Below are 14,079 nucleotides of genomic sequence, written 5' to 3' on the forward strand. Positions count from 1 at the left end.
GCCCTCTCTTGATGGTGGTTAAACCTTAGCTCCTGGCCCCCTATTATCCTTCCCATTCCAGGTTTTCACCATGATCATTTTCTTGCTACTCATAGAACCCTGTCTTTTAAAACATTTTTCAAGTTTTTCCAATCCAGGACATGGGACTTCACCACCAGAGAGCTCCATGTCCTGGTCAAGACCCCTGGTATTAGCTTCTATATAGGCCTAATCCGCCATCCTCATGACTACAACAGCCACCACCCCATGTCACCCCGTCAGCAGGAAGCAGCTTGAGAGAGTCATCATCCCTTAAAAACAAAAAGACAAGGATGATGGGTTTCTGCCTGTATAGAATACTGCCAGGGTCATTATGGCAGATGATCCAACATGGTGTTTGGTCCCAAAACAAGTCACTCCCAGACCAACTGCCATGTTCTTCTTCTAGTCCCAAAATAGACTGTCTCCTTTTCACACACATGCCAACAACTCTTCAATCCTCTCCCAACACAATGCTTCACCTGCCCTTCAAACTCCACCTCTAGTCCAATCCAATAAAAACCCCATTCTGAGCTCCCTTCTCTCTAGGGTTCCTTGCTTCTCTACAGGCAGCCCTCTTGCACCCCCACGCTAAGGAATAAAGACCTCCTTTATTTAAAAAACAAAACAGTAGCCCAGCCAGATAGCTCAGTGGCTTAAAGCACCTACGTAGGCAGACATAGGAGCCATGCTGGCCATGCCCCTGGAGTGGCTAAGCGGGTGAATGAGACTGGGCGTTGTGTCAGCACTTGGGAGTCTGAAAACAGGAGAATCACTTCGAGTCTGATCTGTGTAGTGAGACCCTGTAGACCCTGCACTAAAAATACAAAACAAAACAAAAAAAGAATCAGTAAGTGGAATTACATTAAATTAAAAAGCTGCACAGCAAAGGAAACAACCATCAGAGTACAACCTACAAAAAGGAAAAAAATTGCCAGCTATTCCTCAGAGGACTGACATTTAGAATCTGGAATACATAAAGAGTTCAAAAAAAATTGACCCCCCCCATGAAAAACACAATAAAAAATAGGCAACTGAAATGAAGACACTTATCAGAAGAAGTACAAGTGGTCAGTAAATACATGATAGAAAGTCCAACATCAATGGCCATTATAAAAATACAATTTAAAACAACACTGAGATTCCATTTACCCAGAAAGAAGGTCCACCATTAAGAATTCAAACAACAGCCGGGTGTGGTGGTACATGCCTGCAATCCCAGCCCTTGGGAGGATTGGGGTAAGTTTGAGACCATCTTGGGACTCCAAAGTGAGCTCAAGGACAATCTGAGCTACACAGCAAGAGCTTGTCTCAAAAAGACAAAAAAGACCAAAAAAAAAAAAAAAAAAAAGAAAAAAAGAAATCAGACAATAACAAATGCTGGTGAGGCTTTAGGGAAAAAGGAACCCTTCTACACTGTTGATGGGAAATGTACACTAAGTACAATCACTGTAGAAATCAGTATGGAGATTCCTCAAAAAACTAAAGCTAGAAATTCCACTTGACCTGAGTCAACAATTTCTGACATTGCCAGTGAAGCGGAAGACCCAATACTATTATGAACTACTGGACTCTTTTAGAATATTTTACTGAGTTAACACACCTGTAATATTCAAATGACAGGACTAAACAAAAAAGGGGATGTAGATGAATGTCCATTTTGTATCTGTGTATAAATGGTTAGGATAGATATATAGTTACATTCCCTTAATGAATAGAGGGATTTGTTCTAATAGTGTTTGCAAATAGGTATCATGTCCACATCTTGTACAGTAAATAACCACTAGGAAGAATGTATGCAATGTGTTAATTATTGAAACTGTCCTACCAGTTTGGTTTGAAACTGTCTCATTGCTATTTGTTTCTCAATAAAATTATGGAAAAAAAAATAAAAAAATATTAGTAAAAAAAAGAAATTCCACTTGACGCAGCTATTTCCCTCCTATGAATCTTCCCCAAAGAGTTAAAGAAATATTAACAGTGATACATGCATACCCTTATTTATAGTAGCACAACTCAGCTTTTTTTTTTTTTTTTTTTTTTTTTGAGACAGGGTCTCCCTGAGTTTATAACCATACTCCTCAGCCTCCTGAGTGCTGAGATTACAGGCATGTGCTACCATGCCGTGCTATAAGGCTATATCTTAAAAACTAGCCTATATGTCTATCAACAGATGAATGGATAAAGAAAATGTATTTATACAGAATGAAGTAGTGGCCAGGCATTGTGGTGCATGTCTATCTCAGCTCTCAGGAGGCAGAGATAGGAGGATCACCATGAGTTTGAGGCCAGGCTGAGCTATGTAAAAGAATTCAAGGGTAGGACCCAGGGAGATGGCTCAGTAGAATAACTGCTTCCTTGGCAAGTGCAAGGTCCTGAGTTCTATCCCCAGTTCCACCAAAAAAGAAAAAAAAAAGAAAGAAAGAAAGAAAAAAAAAAAGAATTCAAGGGTAACCTACACTACACAGTGAGACCCTGTCCCCAAAAAACCAAAATAAACCAAAAAAACCTCACTCTATACTATAAAAAAGGACAAGCTGGGGAGATGGCTCAGTGGCATAAGCACCTGCTTGGCAAGGGTAAGGCCCTGAGTTCAATCCTCTGTACCACAAAAAACAAACAAACAAACAAAAAACATTTTGGGTTGGCCAGATAGCTCAGTGGATTAAAAAGTTCCTGCTTAGGCAGATGCAGGGACCAGGATTTGATCCCCGGAGGGTTGTGCCTGCCCCACCCCAGAGGCACCTGAGATAGAGACTGAGCCTGGGCGTGGTGGCCCACACCTGTAATCTAGCTCTTGGGAAGCTGGAAACAGGAGGATGACTAAAAATCTGATCTGTGTAGTGAGACCCTGTATGCCCTATACTAAATACATTTAATAAAAAGGACAAATTTGATGTAGGAAATGGATGTAATTCTCATCTATGTTACGTGAAATAAATCAGGTACATAAACTTAAATATCGTTATGTTTTCTCCTATATGAGAAACACAAAGTATAAATAAATTAAAGGGCAAAATAAAAGGCAGACAATAGAAAACAGGGAGATAGATGTTTTGCAAATGAGGAGAGTAAGATGGAGGAAGAGGGAAAAAAGAAGGGGAAGGAAAAGAATTAAGATGTGAGGATAGACGTGGTGGCGCATACTTGTAATTCCAGAACTCTGGAGGCACAGGCAGGAGAATCTGTGCAAGTTCAGGACTACCTGGACTACAACATGAGCTTAAGGTCACCCTGAACTGCATAATGAGACCCTGTCTCAAAAAGAAAAACAAACAAACAACAACAACAACAAACCAGAATTAAGATCTGTTAAATACATGTAACAACTCCCCAAAATGAATGTATATAATCATGATATACTGCAAAGTTGTACCATAAGAGGGGCTGGGAGATGGCTCAGTGGAATAAGCATTTCCCTGGCAAGTGCAAGGGCCTGAGTTCAGTCCCTGGTTTCACAAAGTTGTACCATAAAAATGAAAATAAAAATTAAAACTTTGGCCAGGCATAATAACCTACACCTGTAATTCCAGCAGTTGGGAGACTGAGGCAAGAGGATCACTGTTAGTTCAAGGTCAGGCTAGGCTACGTAGTGAATTCAAGGTCTGCCTGAACTACTCAGAAAGATGCAGTCCTTCAAAAAAAATTAATAAAAATTAATAATAAATTAAAAACAAAATTTTTAAAAAATCAAACATACAAGCAACCTCATAACTAAGCTGAGGATGTAGCTGAAAAACTAAGCTCTAGATTCAATTCTAGTAACACAAAACAGAAGCAAAGAAGGGGTAGGGAATATAGTTCAGTGGTACAGTGCCCCTGTGTTCAATTCCCAGCACCACAAAATACAGAAACAAAAACACCTCTCTGACTGAAGTGTCCATAATGAATAGCAATTCACTGACAGGTCCTTGAAGGCCAAGAAAGGGCAGCTGCAGCTAATTCAATGATCCTAGTGCCTTAGGAGTAGAAAATCACCCCAAAGCCATGGAGCACGTTCTCAGCCTTTTTCATGGCCATGATGAGAGAGCTAGAGAGCCAGCCAAATAGCTCAGCAGATTAAAGCACCTGCAAGCAGGGGCCAGGGGTTCCATCCCTGGGCCTGCCATACTGGTGCCCGGCCCTGTTCCCGGGGCGCAGAGACGGCAATTGAGACTAGACATAGTAACATGTGCCTGTAATCCCAGCTCTTGGGAGGCTGTAAACAGGTGGATCACTACGAGTCTGATCTAGTAGTGAGACCCTGAACACCCTGTAGACCCTTACCTAAATTACAAAAACAAAAACAAAAACAAAAATAGGCCTGGAGAAATAGCTCAGTAGAATAAGCACCTGCCTGGCAAGCACAGGGTCCTGAGTTCAATCCCTGGTAGCACACACACACAAAAAAAAAAAGAAAGAAAGAAAAGAAAAGAAAAAGACAGAGAGCTGTAAACTGTCTAAGTTCTAGCCCACTTTTCCAATGAAGCCTGTCAATGCAAACAGCAGCCAGGACATGCTGCCCATCATAGAGAAATTAGAATTCTTTGATTGCATTTATGACCTCATCTCATACAGACTGACAGTGGACCTGAATCTATAAGCACCAGCCTTTTGGTACCAGACCACTCTGATGCTGATGGGCATGGGATACAAGCAGTTGCATACACAGCCATCCCGGTGGCCCACAGCTGGCTTATCTTGGTGGGGCAGCAGCACTTCTTCCAACTCCTCTGGAGATCAACCACAAAAGTCTTCCAACTTCACAGGGTAGGTATCAACCTTTGGGGGACTAAATTAAGGCAAGTCCTTCACTGGGTTTCAACCCTCCAAAATAAGCCTGCTGCTGCATACCTGGACTTACTCCCAGCCATCTCCTACCTCTGGCATCCCCTGTCTGCCACCTAAAGTGCTGCATCAAGGACTGGCAAAGGGATGTGTTTCAATTAGCACCTCTTCCTTGTCCTGTCACACCCAACAGGGCACATTCTATACAGGGCATGCACCTGTAATCCCAGCATTCAGGAAGCTGAGTCAGGAGGATTATAAGTTTGAGGCCAGCCTAAGCTACATAGCAAGTTTTAGGCCACCCTGGATCACACAGCAAAATCTCCCATTTCAAAAATACAAAACATAACCCACTTTTTTTTCTTTTTTTTATGTTGGTAATCTGTCTACCAGATCTTTTATTTATTTATTTTGTGTGTGTGTATGTGGTACTGGGGATCAAACTCAGGACCTTGCATTTGTGAGGCAGGCACTTGTGCTGCTGAGCTGTATCCCCAGCCCCCCACTTTTTTTTCTTTCTTTCTTTTTTGTAGCTTTCTCTGGTTCAAGTTCATCAAAGTCTACACATAAAATCTGGCAGAGTATGAAAATACAAAATAAAATGGTGTAGTTGTATGAAAAATACAACAGCTCCTCAAAAAATAAAAAAATAGAATTAACATACAGCACAGGATCTGAGAGTCATGTGCAGCAGCACATGCAGTAAATCTAGTTACTCTAGAGGCTAAGGCAAGAGGATTACAAATTCAAGCCAGGGCTGGGCAACTTAGTATGACCTCGTCCCAAAAAAATGGGATTCAGGATGCACCTGAGCAGTAGAACACTTGCTTAGGCTCAGGGTTCAATTCCCCAGTACTTCCATGCAGACATACTTATTTAAAATACTAAATTAGGGCACTAAATGAACATTTACATAGCTATCTATAGTATGGTCATAACAGTGATATTCACAATAACCAAAAGGTGAAATTAAGCCTAAGAGTCCATCAACAGATGAATGGATAAACACAACGCAGTGTGTATATCCACCTAATGATGTATTATCCAAATTTTTAAAAGGCAGGAAATGTTGGTACAAAGTACAATACAAGGGAACCATGAAGACATTGCTAAGAGAAATATGGCAGCTACATACACTCATCTGAGGTACCATGAATGATTCCATTTATGTCACGGACACAAGACCCCTACAGTAGTCAAGCACAAGTCAACAGAAAATAGGATGCTGGTTAGCAGGGGCTTGGGGACTGGAAGATGGACAGAATTGTTTAATGGGAAGAGTTTCAGTTTGGGAAAATAATGAAGTACAGGACATGGAAGGTGATGATGGTCACACAAAGATGTGAATATAATTAATGCCACCTCAGTGGATAAAGTGGTAAAAGTTTGTTTGTGCATCTTAACACTTGGGGAGAGGGTGGGGCAAAAAAATACACTTGGGGAGCGGGGACTGAACTCAAGGCCTCACATGCTAAGTGTACCCTCCACGACAGCACTCTCCTCTTGACCCTGTATATTTTAGCAAAACAAAAAAGACTTGGGTGATAGCTTTTGAGCATAATGTAAAACCAATGAATGTTCACAATGAAATAAAATTTTCAACATTATTGAGAGAGTTGGTAATATTTTATTTCATGAACTGAATGTGGTTACTCGGGCATTTTCACTTTTGATGATCTACTACTGAGCTATACAGCTACGAATTATGCATTTATGTGAGTATATATTATTAACCAACTAAAACCATATATCATAGTTAAAAGCAAAAATTTAGCAACATTTATACATTTGCATCAAAGATAAATATCTAAGCAAACCTAGAAGCCAATTAATTTGTAAACATCATATATGACCCAGGTAAACATCACACTCAACACTTAGAATGTTATTACCTGCCCAAAACACTGCTTCACAAGTCAAGTTAGGTTTATAGCTAATCACCTTCCACATCCCCCACTCTCCAGCTGATACTAGTTTCAGTGGGACTTTAGGTATCTGTGCTGCGAAGAGCAAAAGGATCCACGCTATCTTCCAAATGTAGCGTCACTCTGTTACACTTTCCTGTTTCCAGGGACATCTGTGATGTATGTATGGAAATGACTATGCATGAAATGCTTAGCTATGCACAAGTCATATTTCGACAATATTAAGGATCTCTAACGTCTGTGCAAGGCCAGATAGCTGGAATGTTTTGAAAACTCGGAGTTTAATTCACTTAGGCAAAGTATCTAACATAACTGCCTTATTTTAGCTAACATTTACGAAGAGCCTATTATCTGCCAGGTGCTCCGCTTGATGTTAGGCATGCAAAGAGGATTAAGAAAGAGTCACTGTCCTTGAGGAGTCCAAGCTAGGGGCAGGCAAGGTGTGGTGGTGCATTTGGAAAGCTGAGGAGGCAGCGATCACAAATTTGAGCCCAGCTTGAGCAACTTAGCTATTTAGCATGACACTGTCTAAAATCAGTGCAAAGGCTCTGGGTTCAATTTGCAGTGTTGCAGATAGATAGATAGATAGGTAGATAGATAGATAGATAGATAGATAGATAGATAGATAGATAGATAGACAGAGGAGCTGAGTTAAAGATTGTGCCATCTTCCCTAAATATAACTGTTAACACATTCCTGCCCACTTGACCCACAGGTGGTAAAAACTGATCTAATCACTTTCATCAGTCTTTTTACTAATAAAATTAATTTAAAAATTGTAAGTGGGGACTTCTGGTCAGCGTGGTGCCTTTGCGGTAAGTGTGCGCTAGTGTTTCTGGGGTAAACAATGGCTAAAAGTTTACAGAATAAGTGGAAAAGAAAAATGCATGCTAAAAAGAGAAAAAAGAATGCCCCAAAGGAGCTCAACAGACTTAAAAGTATTCTCAAAATAGACTGTGATGTTTTAATGAAAGATGTTCAAGAGATAGCAACTGTTGTGGTACCCAGTTTCAAGAGAAAATGGAGTGTGTGGCAAATAATGATGAAAAAGATTCAGATGACATGAAAATGGAGACTGAGATAAAGAGAAACAAAAAGCTGCTTCTAGATCAGAAGGGACAGTACCCAGTATAGATGAACCAGAGACAGAGAAAAAGGCTGAAGGCAAAACGAGAGAGAAGAAAGGGGAAAAGTAAAGCAAAAGCAGCAAAGGCAGCACGGGGTTTGGCCTGGTGGACCCCGCCCCTGAAAAGCCTGCCACATGGGAGAGGCATAGGATTAGAAAGGACACATTGACCTCAGCTCCCACTAAATGAAAAATATTTCTGTTCTTCTTTTTTTTTGAGACAGGGCCTCGCTGTGCAGTTAGGGCTGGCCTTGTGCTCACTTTTGTAGCCCCCAAGCCAGTCTTGAACTCTCAGCAATCCTCCCATCTCAACCTCCTGAGTTATTTCTTTTCATATCTTAATGTGGCCTTTTTCTTTACTTCAAACTCAAAACAATTCATTTGTTTTAGGAAATGAATGAAGTATTTCAATATTTGATGTATAAAGTATTTGAATAAAGTATTTTCATTAATAAAAGCTATATTGATATTTTAGATGGAAATTGATCAATACTCAGGTCTTATGAGACATCAAAATCTTGTGAAGTATTAACCTAGTTCTAACTGTTGTTACAACTTGGAAATTATAATCAAGTAAATGATGTATTAACCAAAAATTCGAGTGAACTCATTTTCTAAAAGCTCATTTTGCATAGTCATATCATTTAAAAATAGAACAGTCAATCTCAAAGGCAGTACTTGTTTGGAGTTTTGATTTTGTATAATTCAGAATAAAAGATTTTGTGTAAATAAATAAATAAATAAATAAAAAATTGTGAGTGGGGGCTGGGGATGTAGCTCAGCAGCACAACACCTGCTTGGCAAGCACAAAAGCTTGAGTTAGATTACTGGTACAAAAGAAAAGTCTATAAGTGGATCAAATCTAGTTAGTTGCTTGAATCTAAATAACTACTGTTCAAATAAAACAGTAATTATTAATACTATTCAAATCAATTTTAAAAATTATTACCATCAACAAATTTATTTCATTAAATTAAGAGAAATTTAAATTGTGAATAGTTAATCAATAATTAATTCTCTAAATGTTAACATGGAAATCTTAGAAGGATCCCATTGCTGGTATATATAATATGCACTTACAACTTCTGTGCCACAATTTAGCTAATTACAATTTTTATACCATTTTAATGTTTTCCTTTTTTTCTTTTTCATTTTAATGTTTTCTTAAGGAACACTAATATGATGACATCTGATCTGCTAAAGCAACGCCTTTCTTTGCACTAATGTAACTAAAGACCTCCTGAGTAGTAGTACAAGCTGCCTGATGGGACAGTCATGCATAAACCCCTGAGGATTCAAGCCCAAAGCAACAATCCAATTCAAATCTCAGCCACCCAGCAGCAACATATACTAATCACAGCCACACTGCAAACATGTTAAACATTTAATATTCTAGGCCTTGAAATAAGTGCTACCAGGAAATAACTTCTGTGTCTCATCTATATTGATGGTTTATTTCTAGACTAAAAAAAAAAAAAAAAAAACTGGAGCCCTGCACGGTGGCACACACTTGTCATCTCAGCATTTAGGAGGCTGAGGCAGGATGGCCAAAAGTTTGAGGGAAGCCCGGGCTACATAGTGAGTTCAAGGCAGCCTATACTATAAAGAGATCCTGTCTCAAAAACAAAAACAAAACAAGTCACCTACATAAGCCTCCAATCCATTCCCTTCCACCTGTGCTAATCTCAATGGCATGGATGCCAGCCAGATCCCAGGGCTCTAAGTGCTGGCTGCCGAAGATGCTCCAACACAGCTACCTACAAATAAAGGCGGCCTTCTAACTTGGTTGCTTCTTTCCAAATTATCTTTTCCTTTTTTACTTCATTTCCATCCTTCTAACTAGATCCTGCTTCTATGGCTTTCTTGCCTCTACAGATTACACTGGCCTTGAAAACTGCAACCTTGGATCTAGCATCAGACAATTATCCACCTTTTCTCCTTGCCTTTCTCCCACAGCCTGTGGCCCCTCACAGTCTACTGACCATCTCACTGACATCAACAATGAGCCCACACTACAAAATACAACACTTTCCTATCAAACTCTCAAATCAAGTACTGGAAAAAGTAACAATCTCATACTGTAAAGTTTTCGCTCCTTATAAACCACTCACTCTCCTTCTGCCCTTAATGGTACCATTCTCTCCGCGTTTTCCATTTTATTTTGTTTTGTTTCAGCGTTGAGACAGTCTGGCTGTGCACATCTGGCTGGCCTTGAACTCAAGGTGATCCATCTGCCTCAGCCCTCCAAGTGCTGGGAATATGGCTGTGCAGCAGCACCATGCCAGAGTCTCTCTAGGTTTTCTCATCTTATTAGCTCCTCTTCCTCGGTCTCCTTTACAGGGCCAACTATTAGCAGTGTGTGTCATGAGAAAGGGAGCAATCCTGGTCCACGCCGATCTTAGCTCTTAAAGCATCACCTCCCTCAGCCATCCTGAGGTCTCTCCCCAGTGCCTGGCTGTCTATGCTGGTCCTCTGCTCCCACAGCACACTGCATCTTCCTCTATCACAGAACCTATGGTGCAATACTTGAAAACTATTTTCCCCACTTGATCGTAAATTCTGGGGGAAATTATATACAGTGTCTATCTCCAGCTCCAGCATCTAGGGCACAATCAAATATAAGAAAACACTTAACGGACAATTCATGCATGAAGTGTGGAATGCTGGACTCTAGGACTTTACATCCTTATTTTAGAATTGAGAAAACTGAAACTGATGTATCAGGAAATCTCCCCAGCCACACAAGTACTGTACAGAACAACACAGGCAAACTCTAAACCTCTGTCTTCTGATCTGATGCTCAGTGTTATTTTCTATTTAGGCTAATATATGCTCTGCACAAACTAGCTTTATGATTTAGAGAAGTCACTTTGCCCCAGAACTTCATGTTTCTTGTATCTAAAACTACTTCCAGTTCTGATAGGAAAAAAGACAATTTTAGCACAGATGAAGAAAAGAGGAAAATCAAAAACAAAAACAAAATCTTTCTATGAACCAAGCATGAGGCTTGAAATCTCAGCATTCTGGTGTCTGAGGATTGCTACAAATTAAAGACCACCTGGGATCTGAACTAGAACAGCCAGGTGCGGGAGTGCGCACAAGTAATCTGAGCAATGTGAGTTCCACCCCAGCTGCAGCAATTTAGCAAGACTGTTTCAAAATTTAAAGAAAATTTAAATGAGCTAGGCATGTTTTATGCCTGTAATCCCAGCACTGGGGAAGCTGAGTTAGGATTATGGCAGAGTTTGGGGCCAGCCTGGGCTACAAACTGAGCTCAAGGTCAGCCTGAACTGCATTGGGAGACCCTGTCCAAAAAATGGCTTGGATGTAGCTCTGTGCCAAGGTCCTGGGTTTAATCCCTAGTACTCAAAAACACCAAATCAAAATAAAATAAATAAGTGAATGACTTTCAACAGATAATGACATTCACCAGAAAGCTGAATCCTCATTCATCAAACTCAACTGTAGAAATGCTGAATAGGGAAAATGCTCTCTTGGCTAACCTGACTTTCTTAAAAGAACAGATTTTAAACATGATTTTACCTGGTGTGATACTTGTGTCAACTTGATTCACAAATGCCCAGTGCATCGTTTCAGCACAGTTCTAGGTATGCCTGCACAGTGACTTATCAGAGAGGGATGATGCGACAGATGCCTCTGGCTTTGCAGCACGCAAACAACCCTTCTGTACTCCACCTGACTGCAGGCAGGCACTGTAAGCCTGCCTTGTAAATCAAGTTTTTAAATTAAATCTGTTCCTCTAGTGAACCCTAATACACTTGGTTAGAAACTATGAATTGGGTACAACAACATCAGGGTAATAACATCTTAATCAGCCAAACTTCATTGTAGACATACTCAATACACTGTGTAGATTAAAACCCTCAGAAAGCAAGAGGGTCTCCCCTGACCTGCTGCTCAGTGTTGTAAGAGGACAGGTCGCGAATTCAGTGCAGATCACGACATTTTTCTTCCTATGGTTACTTTCCTTTGACCTATTTCCTGTATCCCCAGAGAATACTCACTTGTGGTGCTTGAAGCTACTCCAAAAACAGTTTTTATATTTTCTTTTCATACTGTAAACCAGTTAGGTTTGCTTAGCCTCAAAGAGAATGCTTATATAAAATTAAGCACCAGGTAGATAGCTCAGCACTTAAGTGCCTGCCTAACAAATGCTAGGTCCCGAGTTTGATCCCTGGTACTGCAAAACAAACAAACAAACAAAGCAAAATAAATAAATAAAATTAAGTAAACAACTGCAGTGAGCTGCATCATCATCATCATCTTCTTCCTCTTCCTCTTCTTCTTCCTCTTCTTTTTTTGGCGCGGGGTGGTGTAGTGGTTAACCAGGAATAGAAGTCAAGTCAATTTAATTTTAAATTAAAAAGTGAACTTGCCAGACTGGCACTGCACCACTGAGTTACACCCCTGACATTTTCTTTCTTTTTTTGGTGGAACTGGGGATTGAACTCAGGCCCTTGCGCTTGCCAGGGAAGAGCTTATTCCACTGAGCTATCTCCCCGGTCCTTTCCTTGACATTTTCTTAATGGAAAATGGAGTAAGGGAAAAGAGGCAAGAATCACATAAGGCCATACTTTTCAAACTGAAAAGTATAGCCTATGACTTTATTAAGTGGTTAAAAAAAAAAGATCATTTTTACATCTAAATAAACAGACTAGATTGGGATAGACAATATAATACTGGCATATAATTTTAAATTAAAAAGTGAAACTAAGAATCTCAGCACTTGGGAGGCTGAGGCAGAAGGGTCACCATGTGTTTGAGGCTAGCCTGGGCTACATAGTGAGTTCATGCCCAGTCTCAACTACATAGTGGGACCCTGTCTCAAAAAATCATAAACAAAGGGCTGGAGAAATAGCTCAGCAGCTTAAGTGCCTGCCTGGCAATTGCAAGGTCCTGAGTTCAATCCCCCGCAAAGGAAAAAAAAATCATAAATGAGCAAGGGCATGGTGGCACACATGTATAATTTCAGCACTTGGGAGGCTAAGGCAGGAGGATCACTGCTTCCTGATTTGAGACCAGCCTAGGGTCCAAAGTGAGCTCAAGATCAGTCTGAACTGCATAGGGATACCCTATCTCAAAAAAAAAAAAAAAAAGTAAGGGTGTTGCTTTGTAATGCACACTTTCTGCACTGACTACTTGGAATTCTGCCTGCAAATACTACAAAGTATGAATATAAGAAAATTCAGAGGGCCGGGGAGATGGCTCAGTAGGATAAGCGCTTGACTGGCAAATGCAAGGATCTGAGTTCAATCCCCGGTTCCGAAAAAAAAAAAAAAAAAAAAAAGAAAGAAAGAAAATTCAGAGATCACTCATCCAATTCAGTCACCTTGGGCCAGCCAAATAGTTCAGAGGACTAAAACGCCTGCTTAGAAAGGCACAGGGGTTCAATTTCCAGCATGCTGTGCTGGACCCACCCCCATGATGCACTGAGACTAGTCATGGTGGCATTAGCCTGTAATCCCAGTGCTTGGGAGGCTGACAACAGGAGGATCACTACAAGTCCGATCTGTGTAGTGAGACCCTGTAGACCACGTACTGAAATACATAAAAATAAATAAATAAAACAATTCAGTCACCTTGTGTTTTGTACTTATAAAACTGAGGGTCACCATATAACTGGCTGGCAGAGAAGAGACTAAAGACTGCTCTGCCAAAGCCCACACTGCTTTTGCTGCCATTTCCCAGCAGAAATTTTATCTTTCTTTGACTCTGCCTTGAGGTTTGTGTGCTTGAAGCAATGAATTCTTTTTTGTCTTTTTGAGATAGGGTCTAGCTATGCAGTTTAGGCTGACCTTGAACTCTGAGCCACCCACATGCTGGGATTACAACCATGTGCCACCACGCCCAGGCTGAAGTAATTCTTAAGCAAGGAGAAACTAAATTCAGAAAGTGAAAAGAACTGCCATATACTGAACCTCTTTGAGATTCTCAAGAGTAGGGCCAGGGAGATAGCGCAGTGACATAAGCATCTGCCTGGCAAACACAATGTCCCAAGTTTGATTCCCTGTACCAGGAAAAAAAAAATAAAAATAAAAATCTTAAGGGGCCAGGGAGATGGCTCAGTGGAGTAAGTGTTTCCCTGGCAAGCGCAAGGGCCTGAGTTCAATTCCTGGTTCTGCAAAAAAAAAAAAAAAATTTCAAGAGTAAGAAGAGGGGCCGGGGAGATGATGGCTCAGTGGAATAAGCGCTTCCCTGGCAAGCACAAGGGCCTGAGTTCAA

The 14,079-nt window shown here is 40.5% G+C and overlaps 1 protein-coding gene and 1 pseudogene across 5 annotated transcripts in view; one reads left to right on the forward strand and one right to left on the reverse strand.

The window, feature by feature from the left end:
• The window catches only part of Trit1 (tRNA isopentenyltransferase 1), an 83,767-nt gene that overhangs the window by 24,558 nt on the left and 45,130 nt on the right, over positions 1–14,079 (reverse strand). The window contains exon 1 of one of the 5 annotated variants that reach the window (XM_023701095.1): positions 3,166–3,272. The exons of the other annotated variants lie outside the window; for them this stretch is intronic. The gene's annotated coding sequence lies outside the window, so the exon portion shown is untranslated. Of the gene's footprint in view, positions 1–3,165; positions 3,273–14,079 lie in introns of those variants that run through there. 5 annotated transcript variants of the gene reach the window in all.
• LOC111812569 lies at positions 7,558–8,006 on the forward strand (annotated as a pseudogene).

This window comes from Octodon degus, unplaced genomic scaffold (genome assembly GCF_000260255.1).
Source record: "Octodon degus isolate 3935 unplaced genomic scaffold, OctDeg1.0 scaffold00130, whole genome shotgun sequence".
Lineage (NCBI taxonomy): Eukaryota > Metazoa > Chordata > Mammalia > Rodentia > Octodontidae > Octodon > Octodon degus.